Raw genomic sequence first — 13426 nt, forward strand, 5'->3', positions numbered from 1 at the left:
GAACCATGTTATTTATTTTTGCTTGATGTCTGTTATTTATTAAGATCAGTTTTGCTAGGATGCATGTTGTTTTTAATTAACAATATATTCGGATAAACATAATAAATGATAATTTCGGATATTATTTGAAACCACACACAAGCTGTGTGCTATGGGTTGATCTTGTCAGTTTTTACTTTCTGATATATCTAAATGCATTTCACGCTCCAGTCAACAGTCCAGGCTAACAGAATTAGCCCTTCCGAGTTATTTGATATAATAGTGTTCAAGCCCGTAAGTCTAAATTAATAGATGTTCAATATAGTTTTTTTTCTAATCCCTAATTTGATTTAAGGATTTGCCATATAAAACAATCATAAAACATCTGTCCTCATACAATTTTTTTGGACTACATAGATTGGCTACATTAATGTATGTCCTAGTCCACAGATGTATGACCTGGCTCCTATGCATTTAAATAGTTAATAGAGCTACTACATTAGGGCTTAATCTGAAGGGTCATTGAAGGTTGCTGCACCCTGTCCTTTTTTCAGTGGCACCCTTCTGCTCTCACAGAGACCAGCATGGGTAACCTTCCACCTTCATAGAATTAAATATGTTCAGCAGTATGTCGTACATGTACAAAATAACCAGCATTCACGATTTATTCAGTAAGTTTTACATAGTATTCAGTTATGCCCACAGAAATTAAGAGAGGAAAGTAATATATAAATACATTTGTTAACCAATATAATTAAGGAAAGAAAGAAAAATACAATTGTTCGTTCCAAAGTTGTCAATTGAATTCCACAATTCATCCTCAGATACCTGAATAAATGAGAAATCCCTACTAGTGGTCTGTCACCTTTGTTTAGTGATACGCAAGGGGATACATTTGTCAAATGGTCTGTATAACGAACGTGGCCCTTTTCACACTAACGGAGCATATTTAAAGTCAAGATTGCCTGACTTTCAACTAATGTGGCGTTTTCCCCACACTTACGGACTGTGTTTACGGTCAAGGCTACTCAATTAAGGCTGAACATAGGAGACAGTCTACTATAAGATAAGAAATTCATTCATTCAGTTAACTGTGCGTTCAGTCTGCATAAATCTTCACTGTGCTTCCTCCCATTTAATGGCTCATCTAACAGGCCCATGTGATTTCATTATATTTACAGGGCTCCTCCTCCTCCTCGGGTTCTGGAGTGGGTTTCGGTCCGCACACTTCTTCTGAATTCTCCTTCTTGACCGCTTTGTCCTTCCTGTAATTTAGTGAAACTACCGTGAAGGTCTCAAGAAAATTTACTCAACGCATTTTCCAACGCCCTCTTTTTATATCCTTGTACTTTTTGGTCACTTTTTTGAATTTTACAATTAGCTACATTGAACACAATGTGAAAGACCTTGACGCATTTCTTTTAAACTAAACCAATATTGACGCACCTCTTCTGAACCAACCCACGATTGCATTGTCGAGTTGAACTAGGAGCGGTTGAAAATCTCTCATAGCAGTATTGATAAAATAACAAAAAAACTGATTCAATTGAAAATTCTGCCACCTGTATTAATCAAAGCTAAAGTCGGGGAAATTTCCCACCTGGATTAAGTGGCCACCTGTCTTAAGCAGCCACTTTGACCTTTTTCAAAAGGTGGCCACTAATTACAAGTTTGACGGTACTTACTTGCATTCCATGATGCACTCGTTGGCGTGCCAGGTTTTGTTCTTCCCGCATATCCAGTCCACCTCATCTTCACATTTTCTCTCACAAGCTCCTGTTAACCAATGGAACAATATGATTAAGTTCTGTAAAATCCAATCATTGAACACAGATACATGTTATAAAAACCTATGATATTATATTGATTCATTCCTATTGGAATCTTGTACGTATTCTTTTTGTTCAAGAATTGTTTAAAATCGGGCTATTTACCTAGCAGAGAAACTTCGAGGATGCTAGTGATATTAATAGTTACGGCACCCACATCACAAGTTATTGAGATCGTAAACGAGCGCTGTCGCGTGAGTGCAAACTTCCAAGCACGAGGGTTGTGGATGATGTAACCATGTGTAAGATATGTTGTCAAGGACTATGTTCAATAACAAGCGATCGTATACTGAGTGTGTTCATTTAACCTCATGATAGTTATTACACCGTGACTGTGTAATACCGTGTTGTCATGGACAACGTTCAATAACTAGCGGTCGTGTTCTGAGTGTGTTCATTTAACCTCATGCTAGTTTTTGTGTAGACAAAAAGAGTGGAAACACTTTTAAATTTGGAACAAAATCTAATTAAAAAAATCATTAGCACATAATATACTGTCCCGACTAGAAAATGCATATATATGTTACATTACCGGTGCACCTTTCTTGAACCTTGTTTCGCTTGGCGCCCCTGAAATCATCATAATAAAAATAAGTGCTGATGTTCATCCTGAGGGGTCATGAGATAGTTCCCCTGGTGGGGATCGAATCACAACCTCATGTATAAGAGGCTAACTCCAAAATGATAAGAAAAAAAACAACGTGGTCATGTGCTAGATAAAGCCACAAGACTACTCTCACCACGATAGGGATCATACCATAAGAAAAGTTTCACCCTGATAGATATCAAACTCCTCTCTTGAGCGGAAGGCAGAAAAGTATACCAATTAACATTTTTCAGCCTAGTGAGAATCAAACCAGCAACATCTTGGATGAGAGGCAGACACCTATACAACATTCCTCTTTCACCCTGGTTGGGATCGAACCCACAACCTCTTGGGTTGGTGGTGACACCACTATCAGCCTCATGTATGTTGTGAACTGGTCAATAATTAATGAAATGATCGAGTGTTGTGAACGTCACATTCTTGACGCACAGGCAGCAGATACGTTGACTATAATCTTCCATTAAGAATTTGAAACTGGAAGTACGAACTTTCTGTCCAGCAATATTGGAAGTTTTTCACTGAAATGTGAACTGGAAGTTTGTCCCAAATACAACTTTTTCCACTATTGTTCAACTAGTATGTTAAAATAAATAAAATAATTTGCTACAATTGCTTGCAAAATTCACATATTTGTATTACAATACTTCATTTTACATCAAGTCTGATTGCAGTTGAGACCATAAAAGTAATATTAACAACATATTTTCATATTTTAAATTCCAAGCATTGGACTTAGGAACTTCAAAATTATGGAAGTTTTTGTACTTCTAAGGAATCGATTTGGGGAATTTCAACCCATTTTTAGGGAGTAATATACTTCCAAACCCTGTTGACAGGACCCACCCCTTGACCAACGTAACTGTTGCCCGTAACTTGACGTACGTGTTTATATATACATAATTATTACTTACGCGCATTTTAGGAAACACTTATTTGTGTAGGCTTTACAATCCTCATCATACACGGTCTTCTCTGGGTCAAGGTCGCATTTATCACAGCTTTTTTTGCCGTATACTGAAAGTAAAATGGGACATTCCTTTTTAATAGTCTTTCTTTCTAGATTTATTTTTCTAGTTCTTTTTCTTTCTTCCCCAAAAAGATGAATTCAGAATTTAACAAGTCGCATTCCTAAGAACCGTAGTTTTTTTTGTCAAGTTTAAAAATAAAATTTTATGTTTTTATATTTTTAAAACAATAAAAGATATTTTTTATTTTGAAATTGGAGCCCAAACCGATTTTGTATGAAGGAGTTGACGTATTCTTAAAGAAGCAAACATTATCATTATTTTATATCTTTTCTTTATATTTTTAAAGCTGCACTTTCACAGATCAACCGCTTTAACATTTCGTTTCTTGGAATGAGACTGAATCAGTTCATTACAAGACAAATTAAAAAAAAAAAAGTTGTCAAAACGGTCAATCTGTGAGAGTGCAGCTTTAAAGGGACTGTGTCACAGATTGGCACCAAAAAAAAGTTTTCAGGACTATTATCTAATAGAGTGTGTTACGCTTTGATATCATAATTGCAAAAAAAGTACCAAAACATAAAAAAATTGTGTCGGAGACTGTGTTCGAACCCTCGTCGCCAAAATTGAAATCCAGCGTCTTACTCACTGATCTATTTAGGCTTATTTTAATCGTGTGACATAATTAAGCTATACACCTACCTCGGTAATATCACGTGATAAAATCGACTAGCCAATCACGCACAAGGAATGAATTCTACCTGGTAGACATGCCCAGTAATCTTTTTAATGGAATAATACGAAATAACTGCTAAACTTAAATAAATTGTAAACTATGTGGTACTTCAGTTAGTAAGTTTCAATGCATTGCCAAAGATGTAATTTTTCGACAATTTTCTTTTTTCCCGCTATTTTATCATACGTGAGGCAGCCCCTTTAAAGCTTTCTTGTTCATTTCTAGGCAAATGTTTAAAGTCCCAATTTAAGTAAAAAATAACGCATTGTTCCCATCCTGAAAGGCCCCAGAACCATTTCCAAAATGGTATGAAAAAAACACGAGTTCATGCGCTTGATCAAGCCAGTCCCAGCACCATTCCCAAAACGGTATGAAAAAAAACGTGGTCATGCGCTTGATCAAGCCAGTCTCAGCACCATTCCGAAAATGGTATGAACAAAAAACACGAGGTCATGTTCTTGATCAAGCCAGTCACAGTAACCAAAGGATGCGATGCTGGCCCTCAGACGACATAGATTAAAATCCTGGGCCGATATTCATAACCCATCTTTCGTCATTTCTTAACTTATTTCGATTTCCTCAAAATTCATAGTCAAATTTAATGATTTTGTTTTATTAAATCCATTTATGAAGATACATAAAAAGAGGCAATATGGAATGTAAATCCTTAATTTGATGTTTTATGCATAAATGCCTATAAATGAACAAAGGGGCTTTAAAGCTGCACTCTCACAGATTGACCGTTTTGACAGCTTTCTAACATTTTGTCTTGTAATATCGAAGGGAAACTGTTGTTTTTTCACTGTTCAAAATTCAAAATAAGTTATATCCACACACTTATACAATATTTAAAATTAAAAGAGCAATTGAAAACGCACACAAAAATACGAAATAATTAGTAAACACTTACCAACAACAGCGCACAGCAGAATGGAAACAACACACAGAGTCCGCATTTTGGCGATGACTTGCACAGCTGAGAAATTATCGTTACCTTGTGGAGAACTGTTTCCTTATTATTTGGTTTGAGTTTAAGACCCTGGTTTATATAGGGTAGAGCCAATGTTCTTGGCTCCCAATAAAATGCCTAGCTACTCATCAAAAGATTATAAAATCATTCAAATTTTGATTGATTACGTGATTTATTCGTCATTCAACATTTTTATGTATTTTTGAGATTTCGTATAAAATAGTTGCCACACATTCATATGCCTTTCTGTACTTTCAGCGGGTCAATATATTCTCTTATATCTACAGTCAAAAACTCGTTATGTCGAAGTCGTTGGGACATCGGGAAGTACTTCGAGATAAGGAAAATGAGATATAACCGAAAAACAAAACGTGTTACACTGAACCCAAAATATTTGAAAGAAAGTTCGACATAACCGAAACATTAAGATTTCAGAGTTCGACATATCGGGTTTCGACTGTAGTTACATTGTTTTCATTGGTATGATGCTGCTATGAATGATTTGTCCTGTCGAGGGTTCGGGGAAGGGTGGGTGAAAACCCTGGGGATTTAGACAAACTTAACATACGCTACGGAGAGAAACTTTATAAGCTATGCTTTCGTTTCAATCCGATTCAATATATTAATGCAAATACCTAAATTATATTTAACGTGTATTATATGTATATATAGATATGTTAAAACCAACATACGTTGTCTTTATCTCATCCCTGTAGAAGAGAATTTTGTCAAAATCCCTGGGGTCGCGGTGTTTCAGGCATCTTAAGTGAACTGTCTAAAGACCCCTATATGCCCACTGTCTAAATACCCCTATATACCCGCTGTCTAAATACCCCTATATACCCGCTGTCTAAAGACCCCTATATACCCACTGTCTAAAGACCCCTATATACCCGCTGTCTAAATACCCCTATATACCCGCTGTCTAAAGACCCCTATATACCCACTGTCTAAAGACCCCTATATACCCGCTGTCTAAAGACCCCTATATATCCGCTGTCTAAATACCCCTATATACCCGCTGTCTAAAGACCCCTATATATCCGCTGTCTAAATACCCCTATATGCCCACTGTCTAAATACCCCTATATGCCCACTGTCTAAATACCCCTATATGCCCACTGTATAAATACCCCTATATATCCGCTGTCTAAAGACCCCTTTATACCCGCTGTCTAAAGACCCCTATATACCCGCTGTCTAAAGACCCCTATATACCCGCTGTCTAAATACCCCTATATACCCACTGTCTAAAGACCCCTATATACCCGCTGTCTAAATACCCCTATATGCTCGCTGTCTAAATACCCCTATATGCCCACTGTCTAAATACCCCTATATGCCCACTGTATAAATACCCCTATATGCCCACTGTCTAAATACCCCTATATGCTCGCTGTCTAAATACCCCTATATGCCCACTGTCTAAATACCCCTATATGCCCACTGTATAAATACCCCTATATGCCCACTGTCTAAATACCCCTATATGCCCACTGTCTAAATACCCCTATATGCCCACTGTATAAATACCCCTATATGCCCACTGTCTAAATACCCCTATATATCCGCTGTCTAAAGACCCCTATATGCCCACTGTCTAAATACCCCTATATGCTCGCTGTCTAAATACCCCTATATGCCCACTGTCTAAATACCCCTATATGCTCGCTGTCTAAATACCCCTATATGCCCACTGTCTAAATACCCCTATATGCCCACTGTATAAATACCCCTATATATCCGCTGTCTAAAGACCCCTTTATACCCGCTGTCTAAATACCCCTATATGCCCACTGTCTAAATACCCCTATATACCCGCTGTCTAAAGACCCCTATATATCCGCTGTCTAAAGACCCCTTTATACCCGCTGTCTAAAGACCCCTATATACCCGCTGTCTAAAGACCCCTATATACCCACTGTCTAAAGACCCCTATATACCCACTGTCTAAAGACCCCTATATATCCGCTGTCTAAAGACCCCTTTATACCCGCTGTCTAAAGACCCCTATATATCCGCTGTCTAAAGACCCCTATATATCCGCTGTCTAAAGACCCCTTTATACCCGCTGTCTAAATACCCCTATATGCCCACTGTCTAAATACCCCTATATGCCCACTGTATAAATACCCCTATATATCCGCTGTCTAAAGACCCCTATATACCCGCTGTCTAAAGACCCCTATATACCCGCTGTCTAAAGACCCCTATACATCCGCTGTCTAAAGACCCCTATATACCCACTGTCTAAAGACCCCTATATACCCGCTGTCTAAAGACCCCTTTATACCCGCTGTCTAAAGACCCCTATATACCCGCTGTCTAAAGACCCCTATATACCCACTGTCTAAAGACCCCTATATACCCACTGTCTAAATACCCCTATATGCCCACTGTATAAATACCCCTATATGCCCACTGTCTAAATACCCCTATATGCCCACTGTCTAAATACCCCTATATGCCCACTGTCTAAATACCCCTATATACCCGCTGTCTAAAGACCCCTATATATCCGCTGTCTAAAGACCCCTTTATACCCACTGTCTAAATACCCCTATATGCCCACTGTCTAAATACCCCTATATGCCCACTGTATAAATACCCCTATATATCCGCTGTCTAAAGACCCCTTTATATCCGCTGTCTAAAGACCCCTATATGCCCGCTGTCTAAATACCCCTATATGCCCACTGTCTAAATACCCCTATATGCCCACTGTATAAATACCCCTATATATCCGCTGTCTAAAGACCCCTTTATACCCACTGTCTAAATACCCCTATATGCCCACTGTCTAAATACCCCTATATGCCCACTGTCTAAATACCCCTATATGCCCACTGTCTAAAGACCCCTATATATCCGCTGTCTAAAGACCCCTTTATACCCACTGTCTAAATACCCCTATATGCCCACTGTCTAAATACCCCTATATGCCCACTGTCTAAATACCCCTATATACCCGCTGTCTAAATACCCCTATATGCCCACTGTCTAAATACCCCTATATGCCCACTGTCTAAATACCCCTATATGCCCACTGTCTAAATACCCCTATATGCCCACTGTCTAAATACCCCTATATGCCCACTGTATAAATACCCCTATATGCCCACTGTCTAAATACCCCTATATGCCCACTGTCTAAATACCCCTATATACCCGCTGTCTAAATACCCCTATATATCCGCTGTCTAAAGACCCCTATATACCCGCTGTCTAAATACCCCTATATGCCCACTGTCTAAATACCCCTATATACCCGCTGTCTAAAGACCCCTATATATCCGCTGTCTAAATACCCCTATATACCCACTGTCTAAAGACCCCTATATGCCCACTGTCTAAATACCCCTATATGCCCACTGTCTAAATACCCCTATATGCTCGCTGTCTAAATACCCCTATATACCCACTGTCTAAAGACCCCTATATGCCCACTGTCTAAATACCCCTATATGCCCACTGTATAAATACCCCTATATATCCGCTGTCTAAAGACCCCTTTATACCCGCTGTCTAAATACCCCTATATGCCCACTGTCTAAATACCCCTATATACCCGCTGTCTAAATACCCCTATATGCTCGCTGTCTAAAGAACCCTATTTATATCCGCTGTCTAAAGACCCCTATATATCCGCTGTCTAAATACCCCTTTATACCCGCTGTCTAAAGACCCCTTTATACCCACTGTCTAAATACCCCTATATGCCCACTGTCTAAATACCCCTATATGCCCACTGTATAAATACCCCTATATGCCCACTGTCTAAATACCCCTATATGCCCACTGTCTAAATACCCCTATATGCCCACTGTATAAATACCCCTATATACCCGCTGTCTAAATACCCCTATATGCCCACTGTCTAAATACCCCTATATGCCCACTGTCTAAAGACCCCTATATATCCGCTGTCTAAAGACCCCTTTATACCCACTGTCTAAATACCCCTATATGCCCACTGTCTAAATACCCCTATATGCCCACTGTATAAATACCCCTATATGCCCACTGTCTAAATACCCCTATATGCCCACTGTCTAAATACCCCTATATGCCCACTGTCTAAATACCCCTATATACCCGCTGTCTAAATACCCCTATATGCCCACTGTCTAAATACCCCTATATGCCCACTGTCTAAATACCCCTATATGCCCACTGTCTAAATACCCCTATATGCCCACTGTCTAAATACCCCTATATGCCCACTGTATAAATACCCCTATATGCCCACTGTCTAAATACCCCTATATGCCCACTGTCTAAATACCCCTATATGCCCACTGTATAAATACCCCTATATGCCCACTGTCTAAATACCCCTATATGCCCACTGTCTAAATACCCCTATATGCCCACTGTCTAAATACCCCTATATATCCGCTGTCTAAAGACCCCTATATACCCGCTGTCTAAATACCCCTATATGCCCACTGTCTAAATACCCCTATATACCCGCTGTCTAAAGACCCCTATATATCCGCTGTCTAAATACCCCTATATACCCACTGTCTAAAGACCCCTATATGCCCACTGTCTAAATACCCCTATATGCCCACTGTCTAAATACCCCTATATGCTCGCTGTCTAAATACCCCTATATACCCACTGTCTAAATACCCCTATATGCCCACTGTCTAAATACCCCTATATACCCGCTGTATAAATACCCCTATATATCCGCTGTCTAAAGACCCCTTTATACCCGCTGTCTAAATACCCCTATATGCCCACTGTCTAAATACCCCTATATACCCGCTGTCTAAATACCCCTATATGCCCACTGTCTAAATACCCCTATATGCCCACTGTCTAAATACCCCTATATGCCCACTGTATAAATACCCCTATATATCCGCTGTCTAAAGACCCCTTTATACCCGCTGTCTAAATACCCCTATATGCCCACTGTCTAAAGACCCCTATATACCCGCTGTCTAAAGACCCCTATATGCCCACTGTCTAAATACCCCTATATGCCCACTGTATAAATACCCCTATATATCCGCTGTCTAAAGACCCCTTTATACCCGCTGTCTAAATACCCCTATATGCCCACTGTCTAAATACCCCTATATACCCGCTGTCTAAATACCCCTATATGCTCGCTGTCTAAAGAACCCTATTTATATCCGCTGTCTAAAGACCCCTATATATCCGCTGTCTAAATACCCCTTTATACCCGCTGTCTAAAGACCCCTATACATCCGCTGTCTAAAGACCCCTATATACCCGCTGTCTAAAGACCCCTATATGCTCGCTGTCTAAAGACCCCTATACATCCGCTGTCTAAAGACCCCTATATACCCACTGTCTAAAGACCCCTATATGCTCGCTGTCTAAAGACCCCTATATACCCGCTGTCTAAAGACCCCTATACATCCGCTGTCTAAAGACTCCTATAAACCCGCTGTCTAAAGACCCCTATATATCCGCTGTCTAAATACCCCTTTATACCCGCTGTCTAAAGACCCCTATATATCCGCTGTCTAAAGACCCCTATATATCCGCTGTCTAAATACCCCTTTATACCCGCTGTCTAAAGACCCCTATATATCCGCTGTCTAAAGACTCCTATAAACCCGCTGTCTAAAGGCTCCTATATACCCGTTGTCTAAATACCCCTATATGCACACTGTCTAAAGACACATTTATGCCCGCTGTCAAAAGACCCCTATATGCCCGTTGTCTAAAGACCCATACATATAACCGCTGTATAAATACCCATATATGCCCGCTGTCCCCGTGGTAGGGCAAATCATTGAAAGGTGCATGACAAAATGATATCTATTTTAAAACTTTGCCATTTTTGACACGGATTTTGTAACCCTTGCTTGTGTTAACACTGAATCGAACCGTGGTCTCCTACCGCCCTTCTTATATTAAACTGATTGATATTTATGATGACTTATGAATATTGAAATGAGTTAACCTTGTTTCAATGGGACACTTTCACCACTTTTGATTTGTCTTTTAAGCACAGAAGTACCAATTAAAAACAAAAAATAACACACATTTTCTAACCCTTTCAATGATCTGCCAAAACATCTCTAAAAGTAGAGCAAAAAGGAATGATCATTAATTCCATGTGCTTTCGAATAAAAAAGTAGTGGTATTGTCATGACCTTTGTGTCGGCGTCGGCTTCACTGCCATGCAAAAACTTTGACCTTAAGTCCTTAATTCAAAGACAAATCAAGATATTCGAATGTAACCTGCAAAAGGAAATGAGCAAATGTGAAGCAAGGCCTTTGTTTCTGGCTTGTTAATTGTAAAGTTATACCCCTTGTTCGACTGAGAGAGAAACAACAAGACGAGCGTTGGCGCTGTTGTTATCCATCATGATGCATAGTTTTCATGTCCGAACATTAATGATTTATGTATTGATTTATAGTTTACACAAAGGGTGCCAAAACATGTCTTCGATGTTGTTCCAGTGTGTGTTTACCACGTGATAAATTACGTCATTAATGCTACGACGGAAGGCATCATTTTGCTTTAAATGATGACTTAAAACAAAGATACTATACTGTCCTACGACAGCTCTTGTTTTACTTCGGTCCTGCGTAACCAATCATTATGTGTACCTAAAGGTGCTTGCGTTCTACGTACAACCCTGTTGACTCCCGAGTTCTCCAGAAAATGCCCCCTGAATAACGCATACCAGAGGGGAAAGGGATCATTCTGGTATATACCATCTGATACATGTAATTGTCCATATTTTTTATTAAATTTCTTAATGTAGTTTCATTTCCGTTTCAGTTGCGTTGTAAGAATACGACAGGCCATGAAGACTCACGTTATACTTAATAGCCAGAGGATGCGCATTGCCATCGTCATTCTGGTGCTGATAGAAATATGCCATGTAATGGCTTTGGGTGCTGATAGTCTAAAAGACGGGGACCCAGCTACTACAACAAACATGTGCATCATTACCATGGTTACGGCGAAAAGTGACAGTCTCCTTGTTGCAAACTGTTCAGGGGTGAAAATGGAACAGTTTTATAAACAATTTCAGGATGTGAGGAACGCTGATGTAATAGATCTTAGTTACAGCAGCATTACTGGTGAATTAGATATGTGTCGGAGTGGTGAATTCCATAAAACTTCCAAGCTCATACTATGTCATAATCGTGTGACAAGTGTTGAAAGCATTTTCGGACATCCGAAAGCAGAAATTAACGTCTGTTTACCTAATATTCGATTTTTGATACTGAATGATAACAATATTTCAAATTTACAATACAAAGAAAGCAAAAGAGATTTTCACCTCTTAAAAGAACTGATTTTATCGAAAAATATTTTAACATCTTTGGAACTTTGTAAGGAGACGTCTATACCAGATTTAGCAGTTATGGATATCTCTCGGAATAGCTTAACAAATTTAAACACATCTCAATTTTCCAAATGTTCAAGTTTAACTTACCTGAATTTATCGAGAAATGCAATCGCATATATTGAAAGGGACGCCTTTTCAAATCTCCCTTCTCTGGAAGTTCTGGATCTATCTTTCAACTCGATCAAGTCGTTCTTGCCAGCAATATTCCAAGACCTCTCGTCTCTAACATTTCTTGATATATCTGCAAATATATTGGTAACCCTTCCTGACGCCTTACCGATTTTGGAGTGGTTTGATGTTTCACATAAAATGTGAGTGTGATAACTTCTGGCTGAAAGAACTTATTGACACACGGTCGTATTTGTTGAAAATTGTAAAAGGACTTGATGCTGAAAAGTTTATTCCAAAGTGCAGCTGGCCTGTCTATCTTCAGGGAAATTCTTTTGATGATTTGTCGTCAGTGGATTTTTCCTGTGATGAATTATCGAAAGAGGATTATCATGAAACGTTCCAAGACGACTCTGTGAAAGAAACACTACAAATGGTTGCAGAAGAAATTGGGACCAAGTTTGTTAAACTGAGATGGAAGCAAACGGAATGGACTAAACAGTTGTCGGTGGAAATTACATGCCGCTCGTTCGGCCAAAAGTCAGATGACAGTTATATCATGGTACCAGTATCTGTACAGGAATACAGAATTAAACACTTAGAGCCGGGCTCACCGTATTTCATTTGTTATAGTGTAGGAAGCGATTCATTTCGGACAGATAAAGAATGTTTTGAGATTCTTACAGAAAAGGTTGTGCATGAATATCCTAAGGAGCCTGAAGTATATTTTCCGTTAAACGTGTTTTCGAAATATTTATTCGAAATATTGATTTCTGTAATTGTTGTTTTATTGTCAATATTTGTTTGCTGTTCTTAAGGTTCATAAAATACACGAAGAAACAATTGTTCTGCTCCTCTCATCATTGACTCCAAATCATTT

This window comes from Mya arenaria, chromosome 15, assembly GCF_026914265.1.
Source record: "Mya arenaria isolate MELC-2E11 chromosome 15, ASM2691426v1".
NCBI lineage: Eukaryota > Metazoa > Mollusca > Bivalvia > Myida > Myidae > Mya > Mya arenaria.